Source organism: Lissotriton helveticus, chromosome 3_1, assembly GCF_964261635.1.
Source record: "Lissotriton helveticus chromosome 3_1, aLisHel1.1, whole genome shotgun sequence".
NCBI lineage: Eukaryota > Metazoa > Chordata > Amphibia > Caudata > Salamandridae > Lissotriton > Lissotriton helveticus.
This window is the reverse complement of record NC_136061.1, coordinates 633,296,381-633,308,395: the sequence shown is the minus strand read 5'-3', so window position 1 is coordinate 633,308,395 and position 12,015 is coordinate 633,296,381. Positions and strand designations below refer to the sequence as shown.

The window sequence follows — 12,015 nt, the reverse complement described above, 5'->3', positions numbered from 1 at the left end:
GCATCTGGGGAGGAAACTTGTAGAAAAGGACTGTAGTGAGTTACACACCTGCCTGGAAGGATTGCATTTCCTTCCTTTTTTAATAAGACTAACATTGGGTGTCAAGTAGTGAGATGTGCCATAATGCACTGCTTTATGTTTATCCTTTCTATAATTGGCATTATAAGATGTCAGGTTTCAGAGCATATGACTATTTGTGACATGGAGTGTGGGCTATTTTAGAGACTCCCGTGACCAGCAGTGTAGCAGACGTGTTTGATTGGTGCCGAGTTATTAATTGTATCTGTGTCCTCCAAATGCTTACAGAATTCTACAGGTTGTTTAATTCCTTATGTACCTATAACATTAATGATGAGGAATCAGGTAGCAAGTTGGTGCTTCAAATGATGTGATGACACCAAGATTATTCCAGCTGGAGTCCAGAGAACCGTTTGAAAGCCTAACGCTACTATAGAAAATTGTCAGTGACAAGGGAATCAAATGCTCAAGCCTAACAGAATCCCCATGTATTTTATGAATAATCCTACGGGACTCCAAGGAGAAAGAGTAGCCACCAATACCCTCGAATGTGTAGTGGACTAGGTCCACTACCAGAGCAAATATATACAGCCTCTAAAGTTACTGGCATTGATATTGTGTGGTTGAAAGTGGAAGCAAGGTTGATATTATTTACTGTGGTATTTATTGGTATATGAGCAGGGGCTAAGGTTTAGACTCCCACATCTCACCAGTCAGGAAGCAGAGGTTCAGGTGTTGAGCGTTAGCTGTTTTTTCTAATAACGGGCAAGATGTATACCTTGTGGGTGTTATGGCTTAGTTATTATATCTCATCCATATGAGATTATCGCTAGGCCACAGTGTATGGAGAGCTATGTCCATCATGGGCGAGGACCCTCTGGGGCATATTATCTATAGATTGCGATAATTATCGCAAAGTGTGCTTAGCGCCTTTCTGACTATCGCCGGCTATTGCTGGATTACATCGCTGTGTTAGCGGTGTATTAGCAACGCTTTGCTAACAGGCGAAGTAAAATCCAGTGATAGATAGCAATAATGATCATTAGCGAGTGGTTTCAGTCATAGTATGCAGAGTAGTATAAGTCGCACCTCTCATTCAATGATGAAGCCACATTTGACTATCTTGCCCAGATCGCCATGAAGTGGCACACAGTGGAACACAGAAAACAACTTATGGCTCCATTGCGTCCCGGGGAGACACGGGCGGTGCTTAAGGACATGTCAAGTGGGAACACACCTGGCACCGGCGGGTAACAGTGGCCGTCCACAAGTCCTATCAAGATCAGCTAATACCTAAATGAATAAAAAGAAAAACCCAACCTGGACACTGAAAAACACATGTAATAATAGATAGCTTTATAGTTCTCTGCAGAGAGCTGTATCCTTTGTTAAAGCTCCAGATCCCGAGATATAGGCCCAAACTGCGAGAGAGAGCGACTATAATGTACACTTACAATGTACATCATGTACTCCCTAATACTGCACTGCATACACCACCACCTAACTCTCTAAACCACAACCAAAATCCTGGACCTTACACTCTGCACTATTCCCCTGATCAAATGCACCCTACGTAACCAACAACATGTTAATCTGCTACATACTCCCTACACCACCTGTATGTACCCCTTTCTTCACCTACACAATAAACTCTACAACACCATTCATACCCTATACAATCATTTAATTACCAGGAACGCTACTCAATACCACTACATAATCCTCCAATCCCACACCCACCTATTCTTTTCAAATATGTATAGAAAGCAAACACATTGGTGTACATTTTTTACTTACACACACTTCAGTTTCCTATAGAAGAGACCTAGTCTCACGCGTGCTTACCAGATGTTCTCTGTCCTGAATGGCCAAATGATCCTGCTTCTAAGGGCGGAGTAAGTACTCTGGAGCTGGTACTCCGCATCTTCTTCAGTCTTAAGATGCTGCGTTTATCTGAGCTGGTTTGTGAATGAGGTGTCATTGCAGTGCAGCCGGCCTGCCAAGGCTTACGATGATAAATCAATGGCCATGGTGAGGACAGTGGTTGGATGAATTGCTTCACCTACTGTGTAGAATATGTTTCAGAATACAAATAAATTGAGAAGCTTGGTGAGTACTAGTGTCCACTCCATCCATTGGATGCTCACAGTTCCTCTTTATGGTTACTTGTAACCCAGTGGGATTACAAATAATGTAGAAACACCACAAACGCACACAACTTCACCGTGGACTCCGGCTGCTAAAAGTATCTGAATTCTGTGTTTGAAAATTTGGGCTGGAATGAGAAAGAACTGGTGAAATGTTGTGCATCAAATCCAGGAAAAATAGTTATTACCCATTCCTAAGTGGGTCCTGAAGGGCAGAGTTTCTGATCCATGGATAAACCACTGTGGCCATTGAATGTAATTTCAGGGGCTGTAATTAGCAGTCATTAAGGGGAGATTCATAATGAGGGTGTTGGAAAACGAGTCAGTCAGTATCTGTGAGGCCTACACAAATAACATGTCACATTTGTCCTTCACTGGGAACCAAACACCCTATTGTAGCGCTTGATTCTCAGAGGGTAGCATTGCAGAGCAGTCTAAGGTTTACTCAAGGGAGGTGGTGTGGGCTAGTAATCGACATTACAGGTGCACAGAAATAACACTCAATAACTGATTGTCCAGTCTGTATTTGGCTTTATAAAAGTAAGAGTACATTTATTAAACACACACACTACTTAATGCTATGCACCAATTTACAAATATACGTAAGCTGTTGGAATTACTTTGTAACATTGCATAACATCTCCACCCCTCCCGCAAGGGGGTTGGGGTCTAGTACCATCACTCCCATGTATGCACATCATCTTGCCCCTTAATGCAGTGGGTTGATAAAACCTGGAGCAAGGACCTAGCCAACTGGCACCATCCCCGTGGCGACCCACCCCATCATCTCAAAAAGCATTAAAAATAGGTACACCTGCCCTGGGGACACATAACCCTGACAGAGCATCTCATACTGACCATACAGTATACACCTCCACCTCTTGTGGCCAACAGTTTGATTTGTTCCTTACCTATTGCAGTACCAAGAAAAAATGCTTGGGCATCACTTTCAATGAGGTACTCAGCATAACTGATCAATCAATCAATCATTTGTAAAGCGCACTACATACCTGCGAGGATATCAAGGCGCTGGGGGGCGCTACTGATCGAAGAGCCAGGTTTTGAGTATCCTCCTGAAGGTCAGCAGGTCCTTCAGGAGGTGATAACAGTTCAAATGCATTGCAATTAAAGCCCCTAAAGGCATCACAGTTAAAATCACAGGATTAAGCATGTACAGCCAGACATCCTAGCAGGAATGTTTGGCAACATAACCCCACTTTGCTTATGGCATCACCTTACACAGGTACTTCACATAACACATGGCACTTTGGGTCCCTCTAAAAGAAATAACATTAGTAAATGCACTACTGGTGCAATTAAGGCTCTTCACCTTCAGGGGATGCCCTCCTCCAGACATCCCCAAGCTCAGCCCTTCACATTTCACTCCTTGGTGCCATCCTTAATGCGCCCCCAGCTGAAGAGCCCTTGAGGGGTTATTCTTTGTAAGTCCCAACAGACTTAGGGCGGGACTTTCTTCCTTTGAGCTGGGGGACTCTGCGTTGCTCCTGCTGCTCCCCCTGCACCTTGGCCCACTTTTGTTGGTGACCATGTCTTCCTGGGGCCACCACCAACCAAGAAAACATGGCTTTCCCCTGCATACCGGTCCAGGCCTGCAAGGCATTGTTAAAAGTTAGGCTGCAAACGTCAACATTATCGGCGCCATCTTGCTCTTCTTGAACCCATTCGTGCACGTAAGCGGCAGCCATTTTGAGCACCATGGCCTCCCTGCCCCTCGCTGATAGCCAGCGCGTCTCTCTCTCTCTCCCTCAACCCCGCACGCTGACAACCCCCGCTCTCACATGCCTTGGGTCGTAAACCCCTCTTCAGCGCAGCTCTGCCCCGGAATCCCATCCTGTTCCCAGCGCGACACCTCCCTTCATTCCTTTCATGGTCCCAGGCCCTTTGATACAAACCCCTTTTTCCTGTATGCCCGTTTGTCTTCCTCGTTCCCAGGCCGCCACCTGGCACTGCGGATACTGTTTATTGCCCCCCCCGTACAGTAGGAAGCTTCCCCCATTAAAGGACCCTCGAGTTGATCAAAGCCCCCACCCTATGAGATCCGATCAACCTCACACATTCCGTGAATCGGCGGAATGTCCAGCTGCGCGATAATCATCACCTGTTGTGACCGGGGTGGGGACTTCAACTGTAAATGTGTGTGGGAACGGGCCTGAAGGGGAGATTCCGAGGATGTCCTTTCATACTTCAAAGCGTTGCAAGAATGTGTAACCTGCAATAAAGATCATAAACATGTGTATAAGAGGCCAGGCCTCAGAGATGCGGCTAGAGCACCTCGTGACGATACTTGCTGTCCGAACTGATGTGTTCTCCTCCGGAGAGAATAAAACCTTGTTTCCTGCCTTCCAGTCTCCAGCGCCTGCCTCTTCATTGATTAATATCTTGTGGGTTAAAGAGGCGACACCGCCGGGCAATACTTAAAGATCTTTTTCTGGTTGGTAGCCTGACCTTTTTACAATTGGCGTCCCAAACGTGGGGCCCATCAGTGACTCGTGGATCCAGTGGGAGAGGTCCTGACGACAGAGTGAATGACTGCAACGATCGGGAGTGCACCTGTCCGGTAGACCCTCGTCTGACAGCCGATCATCCGAACTTCACTGGTTCCGAACAGACCTCTCTCTCGAGTGATCTACGGTCCTGACTGGGAACCATCAGGAGTGCCGCGAGGATTACGAAGAAAAGAGGACGATCGGGCGCTGGATTCGGAAGACAAGAAACTGTCCATGCGGTCCGGGTAAGGTCGTGTAAACACGACGAATTGCGAAATGATTATTTGATTGTTTAGAAAATACTAGTATTACTCTTTGTTGATTTATTTGGAGATTCGCTGTCTGCAAACGGAGAAACAACAGGCTCTCTCTTTGCAAGCAGTGAAGGATAGGTAACGCAGCCGTCGTGCCTATCTTTCTCCCCCACTGATTAATTATTTGAACCTGAACTATTGTTCCCAGACTGTTTTCTGGAGATTCTCTGTCTGCAAACAGGAAAGAGCCCCCCCTTTTTACAGATAGTGAAAGGGTAGGTAACGCAGACCTTTGCGGGCCTACTTAGTCTCCCCACTGAATTGTTTTGATTGACCGAACGTTGACTATTCGATATTGGTTCATGAGGTATTCACTGCCTGCAAACAACGTAGAATAGAAATATTCTGTCTAGTCTTTGCACGCAGTGATAAGATAAGCAGTGCTGACTTTTTGTCCCCGTTGTGATCCGTCATGTCTGTCTTCTCCCCACTGATTGGTAGCCTGTTTAGCCAGGACCGCTTATTAGAGATGAACCATCCGGCTCCACTGGAAGGCACCCCTAATAAGGACATATTCATGAAGCATGGATTGATCGCTATAGCCTATAACCAGCTGTGGCATAAATATACGAAAAAGGATCGAGAAAGTCAGTGGCCACTGATAGGATCCTTCGATGATGACAAAATAAACGCGCTAGAAACAGCCCTTGGTAAAAACAAGACAACGCCCACTATGCTTGATAGTTTCGGCATGTGGCGCAAAGAAACTGAACAACGTAAAAAGAAAACTGAGAGTAGGTTGGGAAAAGAGCTGCGAAAGGCAGCCCACCTAGCTGCTCAGAAACTAGAAGGAGAGATAAAGGAAAGAGAGAAAGCCAAACAGAAACTATAAATGGAAACATCAAGCCAGTGTCCGGTTAGAACGTCCTCCATGCTCTACCCTGATTTACCCTCGAAACAACGAGCCATCGATGATCTGCTGTTAGGTCCTCCGATCATCTACATGCCCCCTCCATATGCCCCTTCCCAACCCTTAGCACAGCACCCACCACCCCCAGGTACAAACGAGGGTAGCGCCACAGCTTCGGCCCCCATGGCCTCCGTGCCGGCCGAACCCCTTGTATTAAATACTACGCAAACGACAACGTTAGGCGACCATGAGACCCGAAGGACTGGGTCTGCAAAAACAAGCAGACTAAGCAAAGATGAGCGAGCAGGGATCGACAAGATAGCAAGGACACTGGTAGAAAGGAAGGAAGATGAAGAGTACATCACGGATATGTTTAACTCGTATGCAGGGAGTCACAGACAACATTTTACCGTACGACTGTGTTACCATGTCTTGAACGCATACGAGGACCGATATCGAGACAAAGGTCCAGAGAGCCTAACGACTCTGTACCGGAAGGTCGATATCGGGGATGAGGGCGAGTGTGATGTGACGGACCTCCTTACGCGTACGCTTGAGGTTTTCCGCCACCTCACTGAACGAGAATCGGGAACTAAACCCACGACATCCGTAGCGACCGAACCACAAACTGAGCAATCTAACACCATGATGCCGATACGAGAGGCTGCCCCTTACTGGGTTCCTCCACGAGGTGCAGGGACTAACGATGATGCAAACCACCAAGATGCAAAAGGAAGGGTAGTGTACAACTGGGTCTACCAGCCCTGGGACCGGCAAGAGATTCTGACATTCCGGAAATCTCTGCCTGACCTACGTAAAAACCCCACTGCCTTCTATACTGAATTGGGTACAGCCCTAGGTTCAACGATTATGACCATGGCTGACATCGACTTGTTTTTCGGGTTATGTCTACCAGCTGATGTGTGGAAGCAAATCCGGAAAGTCGACCACCTCGAGCTGTTTGGACATACCTGGTCACAACTCGATGACATTGATAAACAACGAGGACCTGGACAAAAGCCTTTGAAATCCATTCTAGACCTTCCAGATAAAATCGTACAGAAATTAAAAACCCTGATTCCAGAAAAGAAAGTGGACTGGTCGATAGTAACGGCCTGTCGCCAGAAACCCCAGGAGGATGTATCAGAATACTTCTCCCGGTTTGAAACGGTGTTCTCCGATTACAGCGGCCAGGACATGACCACTGCAACCGGACACCATCTGTTTGTCCAGAATTATGTTAAGGGTCTGTCACCGGAGGTCTCCCAGAAACTGCAGGCTAGCGAGAGTAGTTGGGCAGCCTCCAAACCTACGGCTATCCTCCAGATGGCCCAATATTATGAACATCAGAAAAATGAAAACGATAGAGCAACAGAGAAAAAGAAGAAGGACTTGAAAGAGAGGGTGATGATTGCCCAACTGCAAGGGGTGACTATAGGACGAGACCAATACCGGGGAAACTATCAGGCGAACGTCCCTAAGACTGCATTTCCACAGGACCGCACTTTGACTCCCCACAGTGGACGTACAGACCTTAGAGAGGACCAGTGTGCTTTCTGCAAAGGAACTGGCCATTGGAAATCCCAGTGCCCAGTTCTTCTGGAAATAATCAGAAACAAAGACCCCAAGGACATAGCAAGTGGACCGAGAAATAAGGGACAACAGCGAGGGCCCCCAAATGACACGACTAACGACAGATCGGGCAGACCAAATACATTTGATCGACCCAGACAGAACCAATACCAGCAATCTGACTACGATGACGCCCACAACTTTGCATAGGACTGCCAAGGGCAAGGGAGGGATCCAGTCGAGCTCTATGTTGACCAGCAAGGCCCTTACGTCACTGCTAAGGTCCTGGGTACAAAGTCTCCATTTCTGGTAGACACTGGCGCAACACGTAGTGCGTTATCTAAACGACTGATTCCAAGGGCACCCTTGTCTGGCTCACTTATAACATCGACAGGTTTCGATGGAACGCCCTCCACTAACCCTTTGTCCGCCCCGATCCTCTTCGACTTAGAAAACAACACCACTGACACCACGTTTTTGCTTTCCTCCAATAGCCCTGACGCCATTATGGGACTTGACTTATTGAAACACTTCCGAGCGACAATCAGATGTTCTCAAGACGGAGTTCGAGTTTTCCTTTACGACAACCCCGTTCTGCTTAGACATTGCCCTCCCCGACGCATGTTTTCCATCACCGACGCTGACACATCCCTGCTTGACACTCTGCCTCCGTATCTGTGGGCCAAGACGGATTCGGACGTAGGGCGCATGTTGATTGACCCAGTGCACATTACTGTCCGACCAGACGCAACACTCCCAAAACTTCCACAATATCGGATATCGCCCGAGGGCGAGAAGGCATTGGTAAAGATTATTCAGTCACTGATAGACGCAGGAGTGGTAGAGGAAGTGGTTAGCAACGTTTGCAACAGCCCTATCTTGCCCATCATCAAGAAACAAGGAGAGGGAGATGAGAAAGCATACCGTTTTATCATTGACCTTCGAGAGATCAACAAAGTGGTGGTGCCCCAGTATCCCGTGGTCTCAGACATCACCACCATCCTGACTCTGATTCCTTCTACTGCCACCACCTTCACTGTCATTGACCTCAAAAACGCATTCTTTTCCATCCCCATCCACCCAGACAGCCGATATCTCTTCGGCTTCACCCTAAAAGCCCGCTCATATAGGTTCTGCCGAGCACCTCAGGGCTACACAGAAAGCCCTAGCATCTACAGCCAGGCCCTCAAGAGACAACTGGATCAAGTCCAGTTACCCGATGGAGTGGTGTTAGTGCAATATGTCGATGACATCCTTTTGGCAGCCGACACCACTCCATTAGCAGTCACAGCCACCATTCAACTCCTGCACTTCCTTGCGGAAAATGGCCACAAGGTCTCCAAGAAGAAGTTGCAATTCTGCCAACCCCAGGTCACTTACCTAGGCCACCTTTTGTCCAAAGAAGGAAGGAAACTCACTCCCGACCGGATCCAAACCATTCTCGAAACTCCTGTCCCTAAGACCCAGAAACAGGTTCGCTCCCTACTAGGCCTCACCTCCTTCTGCCGACAGTGGTTACCAAACTTTAGCCTCATTGTGAAACCGCTGCTTTCTCTGCTAGGTAAAGACGTCCCCTTCCCACTCCCTTGGACCCCTGAGTGTCAAACCTCCTTCACGGAACTACGAGATGCCCTTTGTTCGGCCCCTGTCCTAGGTACCCCTGATTACAAAAAGCCCTTCTCCCTTTACACTCACGAAAGGGAGGGGTGCGCTTTATCTGTCCTGACCCAGGCCATTGGCCCAAAGCAACGACCGTGCGCTTTCTTCTCTGCCACTCTTGACCCTGTAGCCAGAGCCTTGCCTGCCTGCCTTCGAGCTGTAGCTGCTGCCGCAATCTCTATCCGACAGAGTGAGGGGATCGTACTCTCAAATTCCCTCACGGTACTGGTACCCCATGCAGTTGACACCCTCCTGAACCAAACCAAGACGCAACACCTGACGAGTGCACGACTGACTGGATACGAACTGACTTTGCTTGCACCCCATATCACCCTGAAAAGATGCACCACACTGAACCCGGCAACTCTGTTACCCTTACCAGAGAACGATCCCAATGTGCACCCTGTACACGACTGCGTGACTCTTACGGACGAACAGACTAGAAGTAGGGTTGACCTCAGAGACACGGCTTTCCCTGACCCTGACGGAGAGCTGTGGGTGGACGGTTCTTGCATCAAACTCCCCGATGGCACCACTTCCGCTGCCTATGCAGTCACCACGGCTCGAACTGTAATCGAGACAGCCCGCATCATGCAACGATCTGCCCAGGCAGCGGAACTGATTGCCCTGACACGAGCCTGCATTCTGGCAGCAGGAACCACAACGAACATTTACACCGACAGCCAGTATGCCTTCGGGGTGGTTCACCATTTTGGGCTCCTTTGGAGGGAAAGGGGATTCTTGACCTCACATGGCACCCCCATTTTGCACGGGGATCTAGTCTCCGCCTTGATCGAAGCTGTCCTTCTCCCCAAAAAGCTTGCAGTCGTCAAATGCCAGGCACACAAAAAGGTGACAGACATCATTGGGCAGGGAAATGCGCTAGCCGACATCACCGCCCGAACGACAGCTGAAAATAGGACGACAACACGTATGTATGTGACCAGGTCACAAGCAGAAGAATGGACTGACGCTAGGGACACTATTAAAGACATTCAAACGGCTAGCACACAGCACGAACTGACTGAATGGACACGGGTGGGATTAAAAGATGACGAAGGCTGCTGGCGGACAAGAGACACAAACAAATGGTTGCTACCTGACTTGTACCTGATTCCCATACTGACTATGGCACACTCCCCTGCCCACATAGGATCAGCCCCCATGATTGAACTTGTCTCCAGAGTTTGGCACAATGATAAAATCACAGACTCCGCCAAACGTCTGGTCCAACAATGCTTGATATGCCTACAACACAACCCCGGGAAAGGAACTGTAGTACCCCGGGGGGGATTTGGGGTCCCAAATCACCCGTTTGAAGTCCTGCAGATGGACTACATCCAGCTAGACAGGTGCCAAGGCCTGAAATATGTACTTGTTGTGGTGTGCGCATTTAGCAAATGGGTGGAAGCATACCCAACCCGTGACAACACTGCTATGGCCACGGCAAAAGTACTGTTAAAGGAGTTTTTCCCCCGTTACGGCCTTTGTCGTATTTTATGGAGCGATAATGGCCCCCACTTCATAGCCGAAGTCATCCAGCTGATCTTAAAGGGGTTGGGCATCAAGCAGAAATTCCCCGCAGTCTTCCACCCCCAGTCTGCTGGACTTGTTGAGCGACACAATGCCACACTAAAACTTAAACTGGCCAAGATAGTGGCTACCACGGGTCTGAAATGGCCAGACGCCCTCCCACTGGCATTGCTATCGATGCGTTCCACCCCCACCAGACATCACTTAACACCTTATGAAGTTGTTTTCGGTCGACCCATGAGTGTCTGGTCTGCACCGAAACCAACTTCCATTCATGACGTCCCGGACGTCCTAATGTCTGATTATCTGTATAAATTGACTGAAACTATGTCTGTCATTCATCAGCAGGTGCAGCAGGCCATCCCCGATGCCTCCAGGGGTCCGGGTCACGCCATCCAACCTGGAGATTTCGTGCTGATCCGGAACTTTCAGCGGTCGAAGAGTTTGGAACTCCGGTGGACGGGCCCCTGGCAAGTGTTAATCACCACCCGGACGGCTCTTCGTGTGGAGGGGAAACGGCACTGGCTGCTCGCACACCACTGTAAGAAGGTCTCCTCGACCCTGGCCACGACAGAAAACATCGGCAACCAAGAAGAGCTCCTGAACAAGGACCGACCGTCGCTAACCTGCTATCCTGATACCGAAGCACTTGAACTTTCAAAATTCTCTGATCCCACTGTGCCATCCAGAGAAGGGTATTTCCTGCGTCGAAAGGAGGGAGCTTCGGCTAAGTAGACCACGAACTAGGTTAAAATCTCAGAACGGTGACCCAAAGCAACCAAGGGTTACCTGGAGAGAAGCTAAACTAAGTCTGTGGTTCTGCCCACTACCGAGCACCTTGAAGATGAAGATGATGGAAGCGCCAGATAAGAAGATGATGGAAGCGCCAAATGAGAAGATGATGGAGGCAACAGGAAATACCCACTACAGAGACCCAAGAACAGACAGACTCCACAGCTCAAAGACAATTGCACTCTTCATCACAATCCTTTTCTGCTTTCTCCTCATGACCACACTCTGGATTGTGGAAGAAAATGCACCTGCTCACGAAACATTCCTGACCACTGCTCAGCCTACCACCATGAAGGAACATTATCTGATTTCGCTCTCTCCTCAACTCAGAGAGAGGCGAAAGGAGTTTTGGAATAACTCTTTCGTACAGCTACTTCACCAGCACAATCTCGCCACCAATGCCACCAACTGTTGGATCTGTGGGTTGCTACCCCACGCCACTGGACACTCGATACCATTCATCCCTTCACCTTTCTCAGTTCATGGCTCCTGCCTTGCTTGGCTGATCCTCCTGCAAGAAAGCTATAAGGACAATGCCACCTCCAGCAAAACCGTAACGCATTTCTTCCACCAGGTCTGGCGGAACAAAACAAAGGCACACTTCTGCCCGCAGACCTCCAACG

At 48.6% G+C, this 12,015-nt stretch overlaps 1 long non-coding RNA gene across 2 annotated transcripts in view; it reads left to right on the top strand.

Annotated features, from left to right (window-relative positions):
• The window catches only part of LOC144824691 (uncharacterized), a 164,537-nt gene that overhangs the window by 99,885 nt on the left and 52,637 nt on the right, over nucleotides 1-12,015 (top strand). The gene's annotated exons all lie outside the window — the stretch shown is intronic.